The sequence below is a fragment of the Oncorhynchus gorbuscha genome, linkage group LG06, assembly GCF_021184085.1.
Source record: "Oncorhynchus gorbuscha isolate QuinsamMale2020 ecotype Even-year linkage group LG06, OgorEven_v1.0, whole genome shotgun sequence".
NCBI lineage: Eukaryota > Metazoa > Chordata > Actinopteri > Salmoniformes > Salmonidae > Oncorhynchus > Oncorhynchus gorbuscha.
In genome coordinates, this window is record NC_060178.1 from 97,139,996 (window position 1) to 97,165,591 (window position 25,596).

General features: G+C 43.3%; 1 pseudogene; it reads left to right on the forward strand.

Moving 5' to 3' along the window:
* Nucleotides 1–444: 444 nt before the first annotated feature.
* LOC124038779 lies at nt 445–14,558 on the forward strand (annotated as a pseudogene).
* The last annotated feature ends 11,038 nt before the right edge of the window (nt 14,559–25,596 follow it).

Genomic DNA, 25,596 nt, shown 5'->3' on the forward strand with positions numbered 1-25,596 from the left:
GATAAGACAGAAATCCATGCTTTGGTTTTGTTCACCCATAATTTAGGTGAAATATCCATATACAGTGCCTTGCGAAAGTATTCGGCCCCCTTGAACTTTGCGACCTTTTGCCACATTTCAGGCTTCAAACATAAAGATATAAAACTGTATTTTTTGTGAAGAATCAACAACAAGTGGGACACAATCATGAAGTGGAACGACATTTATTGGATATTTCAAACTTTTTTTAACAAATCAAAAACTGAAAAATTGGGCATGCAAAATTATTATCTTCAGTACCTCGTCTCCGCCAACCCCACTCCCTGAAGCCAGAAACTTGTGTGGGTGGAGAATGTCTGTAACACCCTTCCCTGGTCGGCCACTGGTCTCTCCACCTTGGAATGTTCCTTGGGATATCAGCCACCGCTCTTCCATGAGCAAGAAGTCAGCATATCCTCTTCCCAAATGTTGGTCCCCCGTTGTCGCCGTACCTGGAAGATAGCCTGGGCTGCTCTTCTGAAGACCACATCCAGGTATCGTAGACAGGCAGATCGCCACCGGACCCCTGCTCCACGCTTGGGCAGAGGGTATGGCTTTCCACTCGGGACCTGCCCATCCGGGTGGAGTCCAGTAAACTTTCCCCACATTTCATCTGCCCTTTACCCATCTCTAAAATCCTTAACCCCTCTGCTGTTCATTTTCTGTTGCCCCGCACACTCTGTGTACATCCCACTTTTCATGTGTCTAGGATTAAACCTCTGTCTCACAGCCCTTTTGTCTCCTGTTTCCTACCTGCCTCTATTGTAGGTAAATTATTTCCAATAAACCTAACCTGTCACACTGGCCCCCAAAAGTCAACTAATGGTTAAAGTCAACAGAGGCCTACTTTTTGTGAATCCTGCCTGTTCTGCAGGTGCCTTCTTCATCCCGTATATCCTGTACCTGGTGACCTGTGGCATCCCTCTGTTCATCCTGGAGACGGCACTTGGACAGTACACCAGCCAGGGGGGCATCACCTGCTGGAGGAAGATCTGCCCGCTGTTTGAAGGTGAGGATCATTGAATTACATAGTGATCTCTGTGTTGAGTATAGATGTACAGCAGTGATGTTCAGTGCCGTTTAAGATGAGGGAGGACAATATTTTTTATGAGCATGTTCTTATTTAAATTACAGCATATTGGATGACTGTCATTCATATTCCATTCACCCAGTTCAATGTAACATCAATAGGTTTAGCCTACTACATGATAGTCACATTTTAACTATAGCCAGCATGAGGTTGCTTGTGGACTTCAGTGCACTACACATCAGCTGTCTGTGACAAGCAAAACCTTCTTATCATGATGCTAACCGCTACACACAGCCTACATCTTTGTCACGTCATAGTCAACTAGAACTACTAGAACTGATGCATTAGTAAACCCGCTACAATCATGAAAGACAGTCTACAGTCAGAAAGCAGTTTAGCAGTTACACTGGTGGGCCCCTGTCCAATAAATTAATAAAACCAAAAGCTTACCTTGACTTGGAAGAGTTCCAATGTTGGAAAGCTATGGCCAGCTAGGTAACATAGCATCCTTCTCTGTTTGAGTATGCTAAACTAGCTAGCTTCATTCGCTAGCTAAGTGAAAACAATACAATGAAATATCTATCTCTCTCTCTCTCTTTGTATCTTTCTATCTTGCTTTTCTTTCATTTTTGAATTAATGAATTTGATTAAAACTGTTCAACTATTGTCTTTCTCTTTCTGTAAGTCAACTACTTACCACATCTTATGCACTGCAGTGCTAGCTGGCTGTAGCTTATTTTTTCATTACTAGATTTGTTTTCAGATCCTTTGGGTGGATCAACATGTCAGTTCATAATGACAGTTTGAAGGACATCCTCTAGAAGTTTTCATAATTACTGTGTAAATCTATGGAAGGGGTTGAGCACCATAAGCCTCTTAGGTTTCATATTGAAGTAAATGTAACAAGAGGAAGATGGAAACTAGCTGTCCTCCAGCTTCACCATGATGCTACCCTACTGAGTGCTGTTGAGTCTACTGTACATGTTCATTACAAAACATTGTGTCAATCAGTTATTTGGTGACATTTTAATATATTTAGTATGATTTCATCAACAAATGTGAATTCACTGAGTAGGATGGTTCTCCCCTTCCTCCTCTAAGGAGCCTCCACTGCTGTACAGTTCTGTGCACAAGGATACATTGTTATTGTGACACACTTTTATCATTGCTTCACACATATCTTATCTATAAGATGTCTTAATGCAGATGTTGTCTAGACTGGTCTAAACATTATGCTAGCTACATCAGATTGTAAAGTTGTAACATTGGTGAAGTAAAATAAATCACACTGCAATGAAAACTTTCAGTTCTACTCTAAAGGCAGCATTATACTTTATAAGCCCCAAGGAAGGGTGTTCCTTAACCGTGCTGAGACACATTTATTCATTTCTATATGAGTTCTGCAAAACAAACAAGTGCTGAGTGACCTTAATGAATATGCAGTAACATAGGGCTCCATTAATTTTCCAACATATATCCTGTTAGGTTTTATGAGCATGCTGCTATGCTTCTGTTCTTGTCTTCATCAGGATTGGGCTACGCCGCCCAGGTGATCACTATATATGGATGTATGACCTACATTGTGGTCCTGGCCTGGTCTTTCCACTACCTGTTTTCATCCTTCACTGTTGACCTGCCATGGGCCAACTGTAATAATGACTGGAACACAGGTATTTACAATATTGGTGGCTGAACTGAAACTTCATGGCAATTTTATCAGTTAGTACATTGGAGGCTAATGGGTTACAATATTCCCTTCAGGAGCTACTACCTCTGTAGCTTAGTTACAGTTGAAGTTGGAGGTTTACATACACCTTAGCCAAATACATTTAAACTGCGTTTTTCACAATTCCTGACATTTAATCCTAGTAAAAAATCCCTGTTTTAGGTCCGTTGGGATTAGCACTTTATTTTAAGAATGTAAAATGTCAGAGTAATAGTAGAGAGAATAATTTATTTCAACTTGTATTTCTTTCATCACATTCCCAGTGGGTGAGAAGTTTACATACACTCAGTTAGCGTTTGGTAGCGTTGCTTTTAAATCGCTTAACTTGGGTCAAACATTTTGGGTAGCCTTCCACAAGCTTCCCACAATAAATTGGGTGAATTTGGGCCCATTCCCCATGACAAAAGCACACGCTTTTCAGTTGTGCCCACACATTTTCTATTGTATTGAGGTCAGGGCTTTGTGATGGCCAGTCCAATACCTTGATTTTGTTGTCCTTAAGCCATTTTGCCACATTGAAAGTATGCTTTGGGACATTGTCTATTTGGAAGACCGATTTGCGACCAAGCTTTAACTTCCTGACTGATGTCTTGAGATGTTGCTTCAATATATCCACATAATTTTCTTCCTCATGAAGCCATTTATTTTGTGAAGTGCAGCAAAAAAAACACAACATTTTATTTTTATTTTACCAGGCAAGTCAGTTAAGAAAAAATCTTATTTTCAGTGACGGCCTAGGAACAGTGGGTTAACTGCCTGTTCAGGGGCAGAACGACAGATTTGTACCTTGTCAGCTCAGGGATTCGAACTTGCAACCTTTCGGTTACTAGTCCAACGCTCTAACCACTAGGCTACCTGCCGCCCCCGTGCTTCCCGGAAGGGATGGTGTTCTTCGGCTTGCAAGCCTCCCCCGTTTTCCTCCAAACATAACGATAGTCAATATGGTGAAACAGTTCTATTTTTGTTTCATCAGACCAGAGGACATTTCTCCAAAAAGTACAATCTTTGTCCCCATGTGCAGTTGCAAACCGTAGTCTGGCTTTTTTATGGAGGGTTTGTAACAGTTTCTTCTTCCTTGCTGAGCGGCCTTTCAGGTTATGTCTATATAGGACTCGTTTTACTGTGGATATAGGTACTTTTGTACCTGTTTCCTCCAGCAACTTCACAAGGTCCTTTGCTGTTGTTCTGGGATTGATTTGCACTTTTTGCACCAAAGTCCGTTCTTCTATAAGAGACATAAGCGGTTTGACGGCTGTGAGCCTTTTGATGGCTGTGTGGTCCCATGATGTTTATACTTGCGTTCTATTGTTTGTACAGATGAACGTGGTACCTTCAGGCATTTGGAAATTGCTCCCAAGGATGAACCAGACTTGTGGAGGTCTACATTTTTTTCTGAGCTCTTGGCTGATTTCTTTTGATTGTCCCATGATGTCAAGCAAAGAGGCACTGGGTTTGATGTTAGACCTTGAAATACATCCACAGGTACACCTCCAATTGACTCAAATGATGACAATTAGCTACTCAGATGCTTCTAAAGCCATGATGTCATTTCCTGGAATTTTCCAAGCTGTTTAAAGGCACAGTCACTGTCATGTTTCTGACCCACTGGAATTGTGATACAGTGAATTTTAAATGAAATAATCTGCCTGTAAAAATGCTTGTCATGCACAAAGTAGATGTCCTAACCGACTTGACAAAACTATAGTTAGTTAACAAGAAATTTGTAGAGTGGTTGAAAATCAAGTTTTATTGACTCCAACCTAAGTGTATGTAAACTTCCTTCTTCAACTGTATGTTACAAAGCACAGTGCTGATAATAAATAACATCCACCACTGCAATTCAAAGACAGAAATGCCTAAATGTTTGCAGGTTGTTCCGTGAGGAGAGATCATGAGCAGTCAGTGTGTTAGTGCAAGGCTCTTCTGACGGTCTGGAAAAGACTGAACCATGAGAATAGTATCGGAGCTGGCCATTGCAGGCTGTCACAGCCTTGTCTCACACATACCCACATCTTAAACTAGTCCTTGAAAATAAGTTCAGATGAAATTAAGTACATTCAAATGTATTCTCTTTTTGAAAACTAGACAAGCGTTAAACATAGTGTTGTACATTTAACTCGTGTACATTTAGCTTTTGAGTCAATTACTTTGAAAGGATTGAGATAGTATGTTGCAATTCCACTTGAAGCTGTCAATCTGAGTAATATAATTAAACAATCCCCATTTAGATAATTCAGTTTAAGTTAGTTATATGTTTTTTGTTTGTTGCATTGGCTGTGTCTCAATCCACCACATCCAGCTGTCAGCCTTCCACATTTGTCTATTTTTTACTTTTTTTGTGATGCAAGGAAACCACCACTAAAGGACACCATTGAGAAGAAGATACTTGCATGGGCCAAGAAATGGTCTATGGACATTAGACCATTCGAAATCTGTCCTTTGCTCTTAAGAGTCAAGATTTGAGATATTTGGTTCAAACCGCCGTGTCTTTGTGAGACGCAGTGTAGGTGAACGGATTACCTCTGCATGTGTTGTTCCCACCATGAAGCATGGAGAAGGAGGTGTGATGGTGTTGGGGTGCTTTTATGGTGACACTGGCACTGATTTATTTAGAATTCAAGGCACACTTAACCAGCATGGCTACCACAGCAGTCTGCAGCGATACGCCATCCCATCTGGTTTGCGCGTAGTGGGACTATCATATTTTCTTCAGCAGGACAATGACCCAACACACCTCCAGGGTGTGTAAGGGCTATTTGACCAAGACAGAGAGTGACGGGGTGCTGCATCAGATGACCTGGCCTCCACAATCACCCGACCTCATATATTTTTATTTGTTTTACACTTTTTGGTTACTACGTGATTCCATATATGTTATGTCATAGTTTGATGTCTACACTATTATTATACAATTTAGAGAAAAGTACAAATAAAGAAACATCCTTGCATTAGTAGGTGTTATAAAACTTCTGACTGGTAGTGTGTGTGTGTGTGTGTGTGTGTGTGTGTGTGTGTGTGTGTGTGTGTGTGTGTGTGTGTGTGTGTGTGTGTGTGTGTGTGTGTGTGTGTGTGTGTGTGTGTGTGTGTGTGTGTGTGTGTGTGTGTGTGTGTGTGTGTGTGTGTGTGTGTGTGTGTGTATATATATATATATACTGTACATACACACACACACAGTGGGGAGAACAAGTATTTGATACACTGCCAATTTTGCAGGTTGTCCTACTTATAAAAGCATGTAGAGGTCTGTCATTTTTATCATAGGTACACTTCAACTGTGAGAGACGGAATCTAAAACAAAAATCCAGAAAATCACGTTGTATGTGATTTTATATTATATAACATTTTCCCCAACATGAAAATGTTCCCAGTTCAATAATTGCATGTGTATCTCTTTATGTGTATGGCCGAGCTTGTCTCTTTAAGTAGATGGCCGAGTTTGTCTTTTTATGTAGATGGCAGAGCTCGCCTCTTTATGTGGATGGCCGAGCTCGCCTCTTTATGTGGATGGCCGAGCTCGTCTCTTTATGTGGATGGCCGAGCTCGTCTCTTTATGTGGATGGCCGAGCTCTCCTCTTTATGTGGATGGCGGAGCTCGTGCAGATGTTTCTCTCACACCCTCACCCTCTCTCGACCCGGACTCATGCGTCAAAGTGCTCAGGGTTGATGTGAGGAGAGATTTTTTATGATTGCAAAGACTTGGCCGCTACGTTTTTGATTGACAGTTCATACAGTATGTTAGTTAGTTCAATAATTACCTAAATCAAGGGCGAGGGGATGTGAGAGAAACATCTGCAGGAGCTCAGCCATCCACACAGACATGCATGCAATTACTGACTAGGACCAGTTTCACGCTGTGAAAATCTTTACAATATGACATCACAATCAGAACTATTAGGAACTATTTCACGCTGGGAAGTTTTTTTCATGACACGTGGCCGGGTATCGGGTGGAGGCTGGCTAGTGATGGCTATTTAAAAGTCTGATGAACTTGAGATAGGAGCTGTTTTTCAGTGTCTCGGTCCCAGCTTTGAAGCACCTGAGCTGACCTTGCCTTCAGTATAATAGCGGGGTGAGTAGACCGTGGCTCACCTGGCTAAAGTCCTTGATGATTTTGGCCTTCCTGTGACACCGGGTGCTGAAGATGTCTTGAAGGGCAGTCAGTGTAATCCCACCGATGCGTTGTGCTGACCGTTGTGCTGACCGCACCACCCTCTGGAGAGCCCTGCGGTTGCGGACAGTGCAGTTGCCTGAAGTCCACAATCAGCTTTTTCATTTGGTTGGCGTTGAGGGTTAGGCTATTTTCCTAGCTCCCCTCCACCAGTGACCTCACCTCCTCCCTGTAGGCTGTCTCGTCATTGTTTTTAATCAGTCCCACCAGTTACCTTCACTTTATTGGGCACAAGAACAATGGGGGACATCTTGAAGCAATTGGAGACAGCAGACTGGGATAGGGAGAGATTAAGTATGTCCGTAAACACTTCAGCCAGCTGGTCTGCGCATGCTCTGAGGACATGGCTAGGGATGCTGTCTGGGCTGGCAGCCTTGCGAGGGTTAACACGCTTAAATGTCTTATTCACATCGGCCGCAGAGAAGGAGAGCTCACAGTCCTCGAGAGCAGCCTATGTTGTCCTCAAAGCGAGCGAAGAAGGTGCTTAGCTTGTCCGGGAGTAAAATGTCGGTGTACGCAATTTGGCTGGCTTTCCTTTTATAATCTGTGATTGCCTGGAGTCCATGACACATACAGTGCAATTTATGAATATGTTATTCAAGGCCAAAATCAATATTTTATCAAATAACTTTAAAATATATTTTTTCATACCTACAGGGGTCATACATTTTAAAATCAAATATCTAAATGATCCATGGTATGACCATCTTAAAAACAATTCCATATGTTAACTTAATAGAACCCCCCTTTTTTTCTTACCTGCTTCAACTCAACATCCATATATTTCAGATCCTGCCTCACGTTTGGTACTAAACTGTCAACTTTTAACTTGCTAGAAATAGACTTCAATGTATTTCAGATGCGTGTGTCACATTTGGTACCAATAATGTAACCAGCAATTGGACTGGTCCTCTTCTGAATACGTCATCTTCAGTTGTAGAGTTTTGGCAGTAAGTAATTCTATAATAATGCTGTGTTTTTAACCATGACATCTTTCATGAGTAGATTTTTGCCTCAAAAAATGTTGAAATAATTATTCTAAGTGCATACAATAAATTACAATAGGCTACAATATATTTATATCAGATACATTTTATTTTGGTGACGAAATGTTTTGCAGTGTCTACCTTTTCTCCTCACAGGCGGCGAGTGCTGCGGATATCGGATGGAATAGAATCACTTGGAGGCATTAGATGGGAGCTGGCTCTGTGCCTTCTGCTGTCCTGGGCCATCTGCTACTTCTGTATCTGGAAAGGAGTGAGGTCTACAGGAAAGGTGAGACTGAACACATTCCAATCTCAATCAATCTATAAATCAAAGGTAAAAAAGAAAAGGAAATCAACAACAACAAAAAACAGAGCTGTAATATTTCCTGTAGCTGTACCCTACTTGGTGAGATGTATGGGTCCGAAGCAGGTTAGCGTTATTCATCACGAATATTGTTCTGGACGCAGCTCTGCAGAGTGGACGCGAGCTAGCACAGCCACAAGTCATCAGGGGACCTCCTCATGGGTCATGACCTCCTCCTAGACTATTTGGCAGAATGCCCAGAAGGTGTTCTTTAAGTTAAGATATGAGACGGTGCCAGACACTTGCCAGAACCAACTCTATGAACTGTGCCTATGTAACATGTCTGTAACCAGTATACAAGGGAACTAAACTGGACTGCCCCGTGAGATGTTCACTATGGTGCATCAAGTTTGTTGGAACCTCTCCAGCATGCTGACAATAAACAATGATTAACTTAAGATTGACTTTGAGTGACCCTGTGTAAGCATTTCCACAACATTGGTATCGTAATAGATACCACTTGGTATGGTAATACCTGCTAGTTGCTATGGTAATACTTGCTAGTTGGTATGATAATAACTGCTAGTTGGTACGGTAATACCTGCTAGTTGGTACGGTAATATTTGCTAGTTGGTACGGTAATACCTGCTAGTTGGTACAGTAATACCTGCTAGTTGCTATGGTAATACATCCTATTTGGTATAACTGCTAGTTGCTACGATAATAACTGCTAGTTGGTACGGTAATACCTGCTAGTTGGTACGGTAATATCTGCTAGTTGGTACAGTAATACCTGCTAGTTCCTATGGTAATACATGCTAGTTTCTATGGTAATACATGCTAGTTTGTGCGGTAATACATGCTCGTTGGTACGGTAATACCTGCTAGTTGCTATGGTAATACCGGTAATGTCAATATTGTGTTGTTCTGTGTTATACCTGTACTGTTTATTCCTAGGCAGCGTGCTTCACGGCAACGTTCCCCTATGTCATGCTAATGGTGCTATTCGTCCGAGGAGTGACCCTACCTGGAGCTATAGATGGCATCTTCTACTACATGTATCCCAATGTTACACGGCTTGCTGATCCACAGGTATTATGCGTAGTGTAAATTTATGAGCCAGTTTCCCGGACACAGATAGAGCATCGGCCGGGAATAAAAAACATTTTAAATTTAACATTTCCATTGCACATCCTTCAGAAGTATGCTCAATCAGTGTCCAGGAAACCTGCCCTCTAAGTCCTTCTTCAATCTCATCACATCTTACCGGAATACATTTCTGTTTTGATTCTTGAATGTTCCGTTTATGACTTGAGTTGAACTCCTATTTGTGTTCAATAAGGTTTGGATGGATGCAGGAACCCAGGTATTTTTTTCTTACGCCATATGCCTGGGATACCTGACTTCTCTCGGAAGCTACAACAAATACAACAACAACTGTTACAAGTGAGTCTTCAGTTTTAGGGTGTGGGTTTGATTTAAAATACACAGCATTAATTTGTCACAGTGAAGATCTTGCATAGATGGCTCATTCCGTGGTGCTAACTGGTCTGAAGATGTAAAAAAATGCACACCTGGTTAATTAAGCATGGAGGAATAGAACACTTAGAAAGGAAAATCTACACTGGCTTGGATAGCTCGGATAGCTCGGATGGCTCGGATGGCTCGGATGGATCGGATGGCTCGGATGGATCGGATGGCTCGGATGGATCAGATGGATCGGATGGATCGGATGGATCGGATGGATGTGTAGCTCAGTTGGTAGAGCATGGCGCTTGTAACGCCAGGGTAGTGGGTTCGATCCCCGGGACCACCCATGGCTCAGAATGTATGCACACATGACTGGAGTCGATGGATAAAAGCGTCTGCTAAATGGCATATATTATTATTATTATTATTATATATTATTATTATTATTATTATTATTATTATTATGGATCGGATGGCTCGGATGGATCGGATGCGATACATCCAATCCCTTAAATGCATAGTCATCTCATTCAGCTACGCCTAGAAGAGTCACGGCACAACATGCCCTGCCTGACAAGGCATTACGTGGGGCTAAATGTTAATCCCCTAAATGTAAATATTTTTAGACCTTCACCAATTACAATAGTGTGTAAAAGAGGATTGAGACCTAATATGAAAGAGTATTCAAACATAATATGAACGAGAATCGAGAACTAAGACAGTGCATTCGGAAAGTACTCAGACGCCTTGACTTTTTCCACACTTTGTTACCTTAGAGCATTATTCTAAAATGGATGATAAAAAAATCCCTCGTCAATTTACACCTAATACCCCATAATGACAAAGAAAAACTGGTTTTTAGACATCATTGTAAATGTATAAAAAAAATGAAATTGTACATTTCCATAAGTATTCACACACTTTACTCTTATTGAAGCACCTTTGGCAGCCATTATAGGCCTGAGTCTTTTTGGATATGACGCCACCAGCTTGGGACACATGCATTTGGGGAGTTTCTCCCATTCTCCTCTGCAGATCCTCAAGCTCTGTCAGGTTGGATGGGGAGTGTCACTGCACAGCTGTTTTCAGGTCTCCCCAGAGATGTTCAATCGGGTCAAAGTCCAAGCTCTGGCTGGGCTAGTCCAAGCTTTGTCCCGAAGTCACTCCTGCAGTGTCTTGGCTGTGTGCTTAGGGCTGTTGTCCTGTTGAAAGGTGAACCTTCGCCCCAGTCTGAGGTCCTGAGCACTCTGGAGTAGGTTTTCATCAAGGATCTCTCTGTTTTTTTTCCGTTCATCTTTCCCTCAACTATCTTTCCCTGACTAGTCTCCTAGGACCTGCCGCTGAAAAACATCCCCACAACATGATGCTGCACTACCATGCTTCATCGTAGGTATGGTGCCAGGTTTCCTCTAGATGTGATGCTTGGTATTCAGGCCAAAGAGTTCAAACTTGGTTTCATCAGACCAGAGAATTTTGTCCTTCAGGTTCCTTTTGGCAAACTCCAAGCGGGCTGTCGTGTTCCTTTTACTGAGGAGTGGCTTCCGTCTGGTCATTCGAACATTGGTGGAGTGCTGCAGAGATGGTTGTCCTTCTGGAAGGTTCTCCCATCTCCACAGAGGAACTCTAGAGCTCTGTCAGAGTGACCATCGGGTTCTTGGTCACATCCCTGACCAAGACTATTCTCCCCCGATTGCTCAGTTTGACCGGGCGGCCAGCTCTGGAAAGAGTGTTAGTGGTTCCAAACTACTTCCATTTAAGAATGATGGAGGTCACTGTGTTCTTGGGGACCTTCAATGCTGCAGAAATGTTTTGGTACACTTCCCCAGATCTGTGTCTCGACACAATAGTGTCTCGGAGCTCTACGGACAATTCCTTCGGCCTCATGGCTTGGTTTTTGCTTTGACATGCACTCTCAGCTTTGGGACATTACATAGACAGGTGTGTGCCTTTCATATTATGTCCAAACAATTGATTTTACCACATGTGGACTCCAATCAAGTTGTAGAAATATCTCAAGGATGATCAATGGAAACATGATGCACCTGGGCTCAATTTTCCTAGTCTCATAGCAGAGGTTCTGACTACTTATGTAAATAAGGTATTTTCTGTTTTTTATTTCTAGTACATTTGCAAAAAGGTCTAAAACTGTTTTTCGCTTTGTCATTGTTTGGTATTGTGTGTAGATTGATGAGGAACATTTTTTATTTAATCCATTTTAGAATAAGGCTGTTAACACAACAAAATGTGGAAAAAGTAAGGGGCTCTGAATACTTTCCAAATGCACTGTATGTTGAAGACTGTTTTGTGCCTTGCAGAGACTCCTTCTACCTGTGCTTGTTGAACAGTGGGACCAGCTTCCTGTCTGGTTTTGCTATTTATTCCATCCTGGGTTATATGGCTGGAGAACAGGGTGTGGACATCTCTATGGTAGCTGAGTCAGGTAAGTCTCTAATGCAATGTAACAGAGGTACACGTAGAGTATTCGGTAACGTTTTGTTTTGTTGCTATCTGCTGCAGGTCCTGGCCTGGTGTTCATAGTGTACCCACAGGCAGTGTCCCTGCTCCCCTGTCCTCAGTTCTGGGCCGTGTGTTTCTTCAGCATGATCATCCTGTTAGGATTGGACAGCCAGGTTAGAGCTCAATACCCACCACACCCTACACCTGTGTATCCTGCTCGGTTCTTCCCGGCACCTTACCCTCCCTCCACCTGGCTGTCCTGCTGTGTTCTTCCCTGCACCTTACCCTCCCTCCACGTGGGTGTCCTGCTGTGTTCTTCCCTGTACCTTACCCTCCCTCCACCTTTTTTGTCCTGCTGTGTACTTCCCTGCACCTTACCCTCCCTCCACCTGGGTGTCCTGCTGTGTTCTTCCCTGCACCTTACCCTCCCTCCACCTGGGTGTCCTGCTGTGTTCTTCCCTGCACCTTACCCTCCCTCCACCTGGGTGTCCTGCTGTGTTCTTCCCTGTACCTTACCCTCCCTCCACCTGGGTGTCCTGCTGTGTTCTTCCCTGCACCTTACCCTCCCTCCACCTCTGTGTCCTGCTGTGTTCTTCCCTGCACCTTACCCTCCCTCCACGTGAGTGTCCTGCTGTGTTCTTCCCTGCACCTTACCCTCCCTCCACCTCGGTGTCCTGCTGTGTTCTTCCCTGTACCTTACCCTCCCTCCACCTGGGTGTCCTGCTGTGTTCTTCCCTGCACCTTACCCTCCCTCCACGTGGGTGTCCTGCTGTGTTCTTCCCTGCACCTTACCCTCCCTCCACCTCGGTGTCCTGCTGTGTTCTTCCCTGTACCTTACCCTCCCTCCACCTGGGTGTCCTGCTGTGTTCTTCCCTGCACCTTACCCTCCCTCCACCTCGGTGTCCTGCTGTGTTCTTCCCTGTACCTTACCCTCCCTCCACCTGGGTGTCCTGCTGTGTTCTTCCCTGCACCTTACCCTCCCTCCACGTGGGTGTCCTGCTGTGTTCTTCCCTGCACCTACCCTCCCTCCACCTCGGTGTCCTGCTGTGTTCTTCCCTGTACCTTACCCTCCCTCCACCTGGGTGTCCTGCTGTGTTCTTCCCTGCACCTTACCCTCCCTCCACCTCGGTGTCCTGCTGTGTTCTTCCCTGTACCTTACCCTCTCATGTACACTGCCCTCTCTCTCTTCTGTCATGTTCCCCAGTTTGTCGGCCTTGAGAGCCTTATGACCTCGGTAACGGATGTCTACCCCAACGTCCTCAGAAAGGGCCACCGGAGGGAGCTTCTGCTGCTGCTCATCTGCTGTTGCTGCTGCCTGGTCGGACTCATCATGGTCACAGAGGTGAGAGGTCCCAGACACAGGTCACACATGCTCTCAAAAAGTTTCTGCTGTGTGAACAGGTAGAGGAGGGTCTCTGTTAAACTGTAAAAACACATATCAATAACATGTCTATTGAATAATGAATGTCTATTTCTCTGCAGGGTGGCCTCTACATCATACAGCTGTTTGATCATTATGTGTGCAGTGGTGCCACTCTGCTACTCCTCTCCATATGCCAGTCTTTAAGTATTGGATGGATATATGGTATGAATGGGGAAATTACATTTTGTAAATAGTAGTTCATACTTATAGTTCCTTCAACTATCCTTTTAACAACAAGGAAACTGTTCATGAGTACCCCCTATATGTCTCTGTCCAAGGTGCTGAACGTTTCTGTGACAATATAGAGGATATGATTGGCTACAGGCCCTCCTCTCTGGTGAAGTACTTTGGCTATACATCACCCCTACTATGTGCACAGTGAGTTTAAGTCAAGTGCATTTTCATCATTATTTTACTTACATTTACGGATATTATTTCACAATGCAGTTGCTTTCAGAACCTTGTGCTGTTAATATCAAAACAAGACAAGTGATAAGGCAAAACAACATATTTCGGGCATCTTTTTCCTCTTCCAGGGAACATTTGTGTTCTCGCTGCTGAAGTACAGCCCTCTGAAGTTCAACAACACCTATGTGTACCCGTGGTGGGCTTACGGGCTGGGCTGGTTCCTGGCTATGTCCTCCCTCTCTCTCATTCCCATCACCATGGTCTACAAACTGTACTGAGGACAAGGGACATTCTGGCATGTCAGTGGCATTTTAGATATTCTCTTTAATATTTAGCACTCGTGTGAAAAACTACTTATTGTTGCATTAAATGCATGAATCAAATGAATTATGACATTCTGATCAATAACGCTTGTCTATGTGTTTCTGAGCTATTCTGAGATAGATTTTGAAGATTACTTTTGCTGCTACTTGATTGTACGTATATTGATACCTCTTTGCTTCCCCAGCGCCTCCAGGCAATCTGTCGGCCAGCAGATGACCTTCCCAGGATCAGGGCTGGGATGTAATCGGGGTTGGGATGTTACATGTAATCCGTTACAAGTAAAGGATTACACAAAACCTGTAACTGTAATCATTTACTGTTACCAGCACAACCGTGCTGAGGGTGTTGCAGAACTCCCCCGAATAAAAAATAAACATTACCAGTCAAAGTGTGGACACACCTACTCATTCAAGGGTTATTCCTTATTTTTACTATTTTCTAAATTGTAGAATTATAGTGAAGACATCAAAACTATGATATAACACATATGGAATCATGTAGCAACTCAAAAAGCGTTTTAAACAAATCAAAACATATTTTGGATTCTTCAAAGTAACCACCCTTTGCCTTGATGTCAGCTTTGCACACTCTTGGCATTCTCTCAACCAGCTTCACGAGGAATGCTTTTCCAGCAGTCTTGAAGGAGTTCCACATATCCTGAGCACTTGTTGGCTGCTTTTCCTTCACTCTGCGGTCTGGAGGTGTGTTGGGTCATTGTCCTGTTGAAAAACATATGATAGTCCCACTAAGCGTAAGCCAGATGGGATGGTGTATTGCTGCAGAATACTGTGGTAGCATGCTGGTGACTTGAATTCTAAATAAATCACTGAACGTGACATCAGCAAAGCAACCGCACACCATCACACCTCCTCCTCCATGCTTCACGGTGGGAACCACGCATGCTCAGATCGTCCATTCACCTAGTCTTACAAAGACACAGCGGTTGGAGCCAAATTTAGACTCATCAGGCCAAAGGACAGATTTCAACCGGTCTAATTTCCATTGCTGGTGTTTCTTGGCACAATCAAGTCTCTTATTCTCAATGGTGTCCTTTAGTAGTGGTATCTTTGCAGCAATTCGACCATGAAGGCCTGATTCATGAGTCTCCTCTGAACAGAGGATGTTGAGATGTGTCTGTTACTTGAACTCTGTGAAGCATTCATAAGGGCTGCAATTTCTGAGACTCGTAACTCTAATGAAATTATCCTCTGCAGCAGAGGTAATTCTGGGTCTTTCTTTCCTGTGGTGGTCCTCATTAGAGCCAGTTAAATCATAGCGATTGATAACGATTGACTGGACTTGAACAAACCTTGAAATGTGACTGACCTTCATGTCGTAAAGTAATGGAATGTAATGATTTTCTTTGCTTATTTGAGCTTTTCTTGCCATAATTTGAACCAAGGATGTAGGACGATGGTCCGATGTCAGAATGGTTCAGATAATAACTACAGAATGGAGCCAACATCAGTGTGAGCTTTGGTTGCATGGTATGAACTTTGAACTCTTATTCACTACAGAAGTGATACCTCCTAGCCGTTGAGTTAGCAACAGCAGATGCAACGAGGGTTAGGAAGGAAGAGACAGAGTATCCCGTCTATCACCCAACGACGTTAATACAACGTATCAAATTGACAACCAGGGAAATTCTTCAAAGGACTTGGTTTGGCAACACGGCCTTCCATCTACCACCAACCTACCAAGCTCATCTCAGAGTAAAGATTTATTGCATTTTCCTTTTCCAAATGGCGGTAATTTAGAATGCATCAGATACTGTATTTATGATAGCACAGCTTCTCCCTGTGTCCCTCAGTCTTCCCGCACTTTCACTCAAGCCCTTTTCCTTTGTGTAACAAGCTGTCATATCTGTTCCGCCCGCTAGGGACGTTTTCCTTTATGACATAATTTGTAATCAAGTTATGATTTAATTATGTGTGTGTAATTCTGTGTGATTAGTTGGGTATTTAGTAAATAAATTATTAAACCAAATTTTGTATTGCTGATTCAAATTGTTAGCCAGGGTTCGTGCAACTTTCAGATCAGACTGAATTAAGATGACGATTGATATTGACTGCTATTGATGTAAAATATTACTAGGTCATTAAGAGTTTATTCGGAAGATAACAGCTCTATAAATATTATTTTGTGGTGCCCGACTCTCTAGTTAATTACATTTACATGATTAGCTCAATCAGGTAATAGTAATTACAGAGAAATTATTTTATAGAATAGCAGGTCATATTACTTAATCCGGCATAGCCAAAGACACGACAGCACCATATCAAAGAAAAATAAATAACAAAATGCAAAACCGCAACATGCCTCTTAATTAAAACATTAAACTGGTCCCTCTTTTCTCTCTCATCTTTATTGCCATGTTATAACCAGCAGCACACAGCAATGCTGACCATATTTAGCTTTTATGAGAGATTTACATTGAGAAATCCAAGTTGCCTCACTTTCGAGGGGCTTATGCGGTTTCTTCTCATAGTAATTATTTTTCCCATTTTCGAGAAAATCTTACATTTACATTTAAGTCATTTAGCAGACGCTCTTATCCAGAGCGACTTAGAGGGAACGGATGTTTTTCGACTATGCAGTCTCCCTGTCATGACTTTAGTAAGCTATGGGTAGACAGAGGCCTTGTTCTTCCACCATTTCAGAGGATCTGCTCCTCCAAATGGGATAGGACCTCGATTATGGTATCTGCTGAGGGATTCCTTCGTACTGCATACCCAGTTGCTCTCTCGTCAAACAGCATCCAAACAGCAGACATTTGTTGCATGACTGCTGGGGCTGTCCCTCCATGCTGCTGAGGTTAGTCTTTGAAGAGCCTCATCAATCGCTCTGGAATCACTGAAGGCCAACTTCTTCCCTGCTTGTTCCTGAATGGTATACTACATAACAGGATCAATGAGTATACCCCTCTGGTGTTCATCGTTCCCTCTTTGTTCCTGGATGGTATACTACATAACAGGATTAATGAGTATACCCCTCTGGTGTTCAGCGTTCCCTGTTTGTTCCTGGATGGTATACTACATAACAGGATTAATGAGTATACCCCTCTGGTGTTCAGCATTCCCTGTTTGTTCCTGGATGGTATACTACATAACAGGATCAATGAGTATACCCCTCTGGTGTTCATCGTTCCCTCTTTGTTCCTGGATGGTATACTACATAACAGGATCAATGAGTATACCCCTCTGGTGTTCAGCGTTCCCTCTTTGTTCCTGGATGGTATACTACATAACAGGATCAATGAGTATACCCCTCTGGTGTTCATCGTTCCCTCTTTGTTCCTGAATGGTATACTACATAACAGGATCAATGAGTATACCCCTCTGGTGTTCATCGTTCCCTCTTTGTTCCTGGATGGTATACTACATAACAGGATCAATGAGTATACCCCTCTGGTGTTCATCGTTCCCTCTTTGTTCCTGAATGGTATACTACATAACAGGATCAATGAGTATACCCCTCTGGTGTTCATCGTTCCCTCTTTGTTCCTGAATGGTATACTACATAACAGGATCAATGAGTATACCCCTCTGGTGTTCATCGTTCCCTCTTTGTTCCTGGATGGTATACTACATAACAGGAGCAATGAGTATACCCCTCTGGCATTTACCCTGCCTGGAATGGTATACTACATAACAGGATCAATGAGTATACCCCTCTGGCATTCAGCGTACCCTGCTTGTTCCTGAATGGTATACTACATAACAGGATCAATGAGTATACCCCTCTGGTGTTCAGCGTTCCCTCTTTGTTCCTGGATGGTATACTACATAACAGGATCAATGAGTATACCCCTCTGGTGTTCAGCGTTCCCTGTTTGTTCCTGGATGGTATACTACATAACAGGATCAATGAGTATACCCCTCTGGTGTTCAGCGTTCCCTCTTTGTTCCTGGATGGTATACTACATAACAGGATCAATAGTATACCCCTCTGGTGTTCATTCCCTCTTTGTTCCTGAATGGTATACTACATAACAGGATCAATGAGTATACCCCTCTGGTGTTCATCGTTCCCTCTTTGTTCCTGAATGGTATACTACATAACAGGATCAATGAGTATACCCCTCTGGTGTTCATCGTTCCCTCTTTGTTCCTGGATGGTATACTACATAACAGGAGCAATGAGTATACCCCTCTGGCATTCAGCGTACCCTGCCTGTTCCCGAATGGTATACTACATAACAGGATCAATGAGTATACCCCTCTGGCATTCAGCGTACCCTGCTTGTTCCTGAATGGTATACTACATAACAGGATCAATGAGTATACCCCTCTGGTGTTCAGCGTTCCCTCTTTGTTCCTGGATGGTATACTACATAACAGGATCAATGAGTATACCCCTCTGGTGTTCAGCGTTCCCTGTTTGTTCCTGGATGGTATACTACATAACAGGATCAATGAGTATACCCCTCTGGTGTTCAGCGTTCCCTCTTTGTTCCTGGATGGTATACTACATAACAGGATCAATTAGTATACCCCTCTGGTGTTCATCGTTCCCTCTTTGTTCCTGAATGGTATACTACATAACAGGATCAATGAGTATACCCCTCTGGTGTTCATCGTTCCCTCTTTGTTCCTGAATGGTATACTACATAACAGGATCAATGAGTATACCCCTCTGGTGTTCATCGTTCCCTCTTTGTTCCTGAATGGTATACTACATAACAGAATCAATGAGTATACCCCTCTGGTGTTCAGCGTTCCCTCTTTGTTCCTGGATGGTATACTACATAACAGGATCAATGAGTATACCCCTCTGGTGTTCAGCATTCCCTGTTTGTTCCTGAATGGTATACTACATAACAGGATCAATGAGTATACCCCTCTGGTGTTCATCGTTCCCTCTTTGTTCCTGAATGTTCTGAAGCGTTCCCTCTTTGTTCCTGGATGGTATACTACATAACAGGATCAATGAGTATACCCCTCTGGTGTTCATCGTTCCCTCTTTGTTCCTGGATGGTATACTACATAACAGGATCAATTAGTATACCCCTCTGGCGTTCTCTCCGTTAGTTTGATAAATAGCTTGATATGTCTGTTCTTGTTCTTCTCCTGTGTTTATATTTTAGGTCAGTGTTTGCTTTTATCTCATTGGGAAATAATATAAATTGATATTTGCATGCCTCATTCCATCACTCATCTGGAATTGGATAGCTCTATTGAAGTCACGGATTCTTGAAAATGTAGGCCTAACTCATAAATGCATCATAACGTTGCACCTTAAAAATCTGATTAAAGAAAGTGGGATCATCTGGGTTTGAACCTGTGATGTCAACGTGCCACAAGACTGCTAAAGCCTAGAGGAGAATAAAGGGGGAACTTGTGTACAGTACAAAATACAGTGTTGCAGGTACCCCATTCCAAAGCCTAACAATCATATGGGTTATACTGCCACTATCTGACCAGTCAGTGAAATCACAACTAATAGTATCACTTCTAGAGTATGTTCTGTTACCCTTTTTTCAAATGGTTCAAAACAAAACAAGGAGCCCAATGTCCTAGACCTCTGGAGTGGATACTGTGTGACAGGCACTGTCCCTGGGTTGCATTTACAGTGTTAAGAGGCACGAACGGAACTCATAAATAAATGATCCTGTGAACTACAGAGCTAAATACGCTCGATAAGAGGATGACAGGCTGGTGCCGTTACAGCCCCACATAGAGTCAGAGACGGAAAGAGGCTGGACCCAGACTGCTTCCCAAATGGCACCCTATACCGTAAGTAGTGCACTACTACCAATAGGGCTCCCATAGGGCTCCCATAAGGCTCTAGTCAAAAGTAGTGAACAGGGTGTCATTTGGGACACTGTCCTAAAGGCTAATGAAACAATGATAAGTAAACCTAATTATACCCAGTACCTTCCATTCTAAAGCCTTTTGGATCACCATTAATCTACATGGTGTAGCGAGTGATTAGTGGAACCACATGCTGTAATCTCCTCTCAATGCTTTTCTCTTACTCTCTCTCATGGCCATCAGTAGTTGGCTGGCAGGCAGGCTGGGGGTGCATTCCAATGACACCCTATACCCTACATGGGCCTTGGTCAAAAGTAGTGCACTAGGGTGCTATTTAGGACACAAACCTGCGCTGATGGTAGAGTAGCAATTGTTAAAATGCCCAGGTTAATCAGCATTCCCACTGGTACACTACCCTTCAGAGCCCACATAGCTTGGATGCTGTGGAATCACTCCCTGGACAAAGAGCCCAGCATAGCAGAGTGGTAAGGCTATGGGGAGATAAGGAGGCATAGACAGACAGAGACAGACAGACATACTGAACATATCTGACACAAAGCACATGACACACACACAAACACAACACACACACACACACACACACACACACACACACACACACACACACACACACACACACACACTCACACACACACACACACACACACACACACACACACACACACACACACACACACACACACACACACACACACACACACACACACACACACACACACACACACACACACACACACACTCACACTCATACAAATGCATAGTCTTTCATACTCAATGGTTAAGGGTAGACCATAAGTCATAATCACAGATGTTGATAGGCAGTGGTCAGACATGTGACCCTGTGTGATTAGTCTGACTGGTCAGACCAATCAGTAGGCAGCGGTCAGACGTGTGACCCTGTGTGATTAGTCTGACTGGTCAGAACAATCAGTAAGCAGCGGTCAGACGTGTGACCCTGTGTGATTAGTCTGACTGGTCAGAACAATCAGTAGGCAGCGGTCAGACGTGTGACACTGTGTGATTAGTCTGACTGGTCAGAACAATCAGTAGGCAGCGGTCAGACGTGTGACACTGTGTGATTAGTCTGACTGGTCAGAACAATCAGTAGGCAGCGGTCAGACGTGTGACCCTGTGTGATTAGTCTGACTGGTCAGAACAATCAGTAGGCAGCGGTCAGACGTGTGACCCTGTGTGATTAGTCTGACTGGTCAGAACAATCAGTAGGCAGCGGTCAGACATGTGACACTGTGTGATTAGTCTGACTGGTCAGATCAATCAGTAGGCAGCGGTCAGACATGTGACCCTGTGTGATTAGTCTGACTGGTCAGAACAATCAGTAGGCAGCGGTCAGACATGTGACCCTGTGTGATTAGTCTGACTTTTCAGAACAATCAGTAGGCAGCGGTCAGACATGTGACCCTGTGTGATTAGTCTGACTGGTCAGAACAATCATTAGGCAGCAGTCAGACATGTGACCCTGTGTGATTAGTCTGACTTTTCAGAACAATCAGTAGGCAGCGGTCAGACATGTGACCCTGTGTGATTAGTCTGACTGGTCAGAACAATCAGTAGGCAGCAGTCAGACATGTGACCCTGTGTGATTAGTCTGACTGGTCAGAACAATCAGTAGGCAGCGGTCAGACATGTGACCCTGTGTGATTAGTCTGACTTTTGAACAATCTGGTCAGACATGTGACCCTGTGTGATTAGTCTGACTGGTCAGAACAATCAGTAGGCAGCGGTCAGACGTGTGACCCTGTGTGATTAGTCTGACTGGTCAGAACAATCAGTAGGCAGCAGTCAGACATGTGACCCTGTGTGATTAGTCTGACTGGTCAGAACAATCAGTAGGCAGCGGTCAGACATGTGACCCTGTGTGATTAGTCTGACTTTTCAGAACAATCAGTAGGCAGCGGTCAGACGTGTGACCCTGTGTGATTAGTCTGACTGGTCAGAACAATCAGTAGGCAGCGGTCAGACGTGTGACCCTGTGTGATTAGTCTGACTGGTCAGAACAATCAGTAGGCAGCGGTCAGACATGTGACCCTGTATGATTAGTCTGACTGGTCAGAACAATGGTGTTGTACAGAGCATAGAAATATGATGACGAGAAGGGAAATGTTGCATTAAAAATAATGCCATAATGGGTAGATTATATTTCTATGTTACTGAGCTACTGGTTTGTGTAACAAACCGTTGGACAAGTCCTCGGAGGAAGAGATCTCGTCTTCACAAGAACTGTTGTAGCTGCAGGTCACTGCACTAAATCACACACACACACACACACTCACTCTGTCCATCTGGATAATGTTCAGACTGCCGCCATTCATAGGCCCTTCGTGGCATCAGGGGAATTCGGGATCCCTCCACACCCCTTTATACCTTCTCTCTCCCTCTCTCCTTCTATTTCTCTGCGTAACAATTAAACACCACATGGAAAACATATTCTTATGGTTCATTGGCTTGTATAGCTCTTAATTAGAAAACGGGCCTTGGCAGTGGGGGTGTTCCGGCAGGGGTCTGAAGAAGTAAAGAATATAGCCTGTCACTGTTGGCCATTAAACACACTTTATTTCTATTAGCCCAGTTATCCGCCGCTCTGGGACTTTTGAAACCACGGTGGTTAATTAGGAAAAAAAAACAGAACAATGTTACATGTCTTTAAACTCGACTTGAAACTGCACCTTATGCATCTACACAGCAGCACTTGTTCACTTGACAGACAGAATGGTCACTTCTGCTATGTAGTCCAATTTGATTTAGTCAGTTTACTGCACAGTGGAGTGTTTTCATTGGGAGAGTCGGCAGTATGTCTGGATGGATAAACAATAACTGGATATAGTCTGCTTTGGTTATACTTTGCAGGATAAAGGTGACACATGTTTTATGTTTCCCTAAAGCCAATCCCATCTCCACTAGTCAATGGTTTGTACTGAGTTGTTTCCAGGAGCTGGGCTAGTACATGGCAATTGCTGTTCACACTCATATCAATGTTTTCTTGTTCTCTTTGGAAGCTTTTGGAAACGATGTCCTTCAACATTGAGTTAGAATCCCTAGTGACATTACTTGTCTCGGGATAACGTGTTGAGTTTACCACTGGTGACATCCTAAAAAACAGACCAAGCGCAACCTCAGAAGAAAAGACTGAATTTCGGAACTCCGGAAATAAAGTCTTAAACTCCAGAATTCAATCTTTCTGCGATTTCATGCCCATTCGGCTCATTCTGCTAGGTGGGGTATAGAGTTCGGCCCTCTCCTAAAACCCAATGAGGGTTTTAACGATGGGCCGTAAATCATTTGGACAGAGGCCTGCACCCCGTCACTGACCCGCATCTGGACAGCATCTGGGGTCACAGGGTCACTCTGACAAGTGCTAAACCATCTGGAGACTTCCTGCTGGAGTGGACAGAGAGGACAGAGAGGAGAGAGGGATGGAGGGGATTAGGATGGGAGCAGGAAATAAAGGGGAAATATATTGATGTGAAAAGCGACAATAACAAATAAAGTATATTAATTCAAGTCTATCATCTATTCATCATATACACTTTTGTTTTGAAATACTCTGAAAGTTTGTCTCCACCACATATGTTGTACCAAAGTAGCCTTTCACATACGGGTCTGCTCCCTTTACCCTCAGACTCCAGCAGCCTCACAGTTTTCACTGGTAACAGAGAGGGCTAGGATCAATATTTATTTTACTAGGCAAGTCAGTTAAGAACAAATTATTATTTTCATTGACAGCCTAGAAACAGTGGGTTAACTGCCTGTTCAGGGGCAGAACGACAGATTTGTACCTTGTCAGCTAAGGGATTTGAACTTGCAACCTTCCGGTTCCAAGTCCAACGCTCTAACCACTAAGCTAACCTGCCGCCCCTTACATCCATGTAATTTGTTATCAATTATCTGTCCTTCAGTTTTCACATCCTACCCAACTCTCCATCTCCTCCCCCTCCTCCCCTTCAATCTCCCCACTTTCTTCCTCCACGTTGCTCCGGCATACGTCCTCATCACTTGATTAACGTCCCTCCTCGCCTCCATAACCCTCATCTTTTTTTCTATCCACCACTGACAAACACTTCCCTCTGTTTCCAGGGCCTTGTTGACATCCTTGACCAATGACCCTCATACTGAGTGGACATTGGTTACCCAAGAACTCGGCTAGACAAAGCATTTCAAGTGTCTCAAGCAACTTGGAGCATTGGGTGCTTTGTGCCCTCCTGAGAGCTCTCTCTCTCCTCTCCCTTCTCTCTCTTCTCTTGTGGTCCTGGGATGTTTTTCACCTGTTTTCTTTCGCCCGACACCCTTTAACCCAATTGCCTGTCATCTTAAAGCCACTTGTTTTCTGGTCTGGAATGTTGTTTTTGACTCTTCATCCTGTTTCCCAGTGGAAACTAAAAAGGTCCTTTCAGTTGCTGCATGAGAGAGAGAGAGAGAGAGAGAGAGAGAGAGAGAGAGAGAGAGAGAGAGAGAGAGAGAGAGAGAGAGAGAGAGAGAGAGAGAGAGAGAGAGAGAGAGAGAGAGAGAGAGAGAGAGCGGGCGGGCGGATGGGCGGGCGGGAGAATAACAACATTATGACTGGATAACAGTTTGACTGGATAACAGTATGACTGGATAACAGTTTGACTGGATAACAGTATGTCTGGATAACAGTATGTCTGGATAACAGTATGTCTGGATAACAGTTTGACTGGATAACAGTATGTCTGGATAACAGTATGTCTGGATAACAGTATGACTGGATAACAGTTTGACTGGATAACAGTGACTGGATAACAGTTTGACTGGATAACAGTATGTCTGGATAACAGTATGTCTGGATAACAGTATGTCTTGATAACAGTTTGACTGGATAACACGATGTCTGGATTACAGTATGACTGGATAACAGTTTGACTGGATAACAGTTTGACTGGATAACAGTGACTGGATAACAGTTTGTCTGGATAACAGTATGTCTGGATAACAGTTTGACTGGAAAACAGTATGTCTGGATAACAGTTTCATTGGATAGCAGTTTGACTGGATTACAGTATGTCTGGATAACAGTATGTCTGGATAACAGTATGTCTGGATAACAGTTTGACTGGATAACTGTATGACTGGATATCAGTATGTCTGGATAACAATATGACTGGATAACAGTTTGACTGGATAACTGTATGACTGGATAACAGTTTGACTGGATAACAGTTTGACTGGATAACAGTATGACTGGATAACAGTTTGTCTGGATAACAGTTTGACTGGATAACAGTATGTCTGGATAACAGTTTGACTGGATAACAGTTTGACTGGAAAACAATATGTCTGGATAACAGTTTGACTGGATAACAGTTTGACTGGATAACAGTATGTCTGGATAACAGTATGTCTGAATAACAGTTTGACTGGATAACAGTTTGACTGGATAACAGTTTGACTGGATAACAGTATGACTGGATAACAGTTTGACTGGATAACAGTTTGACTGGATAACAGTTTGACTGGATAACAGTTTGTCTGGATAAC